Consider the following 895-nt stretch of genomic DNA (forward strand, 5'->3'; position numbering starts at 1 on the left):
AATTGTTATATTCTGAAGCCTCAGTAATAACAGTGCCATGATGCTGCAAACCGAAGTGAAAGCGAAACTCAGAGCTGACCTTCCTAAACATCAGACTGTTTATTTTTGATACTGTAGCTTCCCAAATATAGTACACCTGAGCACGAAAGCAGGGAGACTTCAGGCTCTGATGACGTTTCTGGATGACAGCAGCGGAGTTTTGCTCGAGCAGAATCGAAGCTGACGGGCAGAGAAGCATTGCACAGAGGACTGCACAGGAGGACGGCCACGGGGGAGACATATTGGATCTGTGATGCCCCTCAATCATCGTAATGAAAAAAGCAATAAGGTTGAGGGATCTTGAGCAGCTTGCGTTCAAATGGATTTTAGTTGCATTTACTTAAAACAAATGTGTGTAATAATTATAATAATAATGCCAGTTGAAATTAATGTGCTTTTATCCCTCCGCCGTTTCCATTAGCACTAAAGTCTTGTCCCACCTCGGGCAGATGCAGTCATTGCAGACGAGTCTGTCCTCCTCACCTCCTGTCCCCGGTGGCCAAGCAGTTTTCCGAGTTGTGTTCCACCCGAGTTCTTCATTAGGAAACTGAAGCGATCAGTCAGTTAATGGGGTCATTTAATGTCTTTCTCACATTTAATATACTTAAAGTATTAGACGTAGAAAACCTGCCAGTGAGGACAATAGTTCATGTGCACTGGCAGGCAAATCTTAACTGCCATTCACAAATGTGCTTCAAAATACCAATGTACATCTTTGAATAAAATCTAAATAAAAATATCTGATGATAAACTTGTCTCAGGGAAACTTCTGTGGACACAAATATTTAACAATGCTTTGTAGGATCCCAAATCTGGGGACCTGTTTGAGCTTTATCTGACACCAAATAAACACAGA

This window comes from Amia ocellicauda, chromosome 10, assembly GCF_036373705.1.
Source record: "Amia ocellicauda isolate fAmiCal2 chromosome 10, fAmiCal2.hap1, whole genome shotgun sequence".
NCBI lineage: Eukaryota > Metazoa > Chordata > Actinopteri > Amiiformes > Amiidae > Amia > Amia ocellicauda.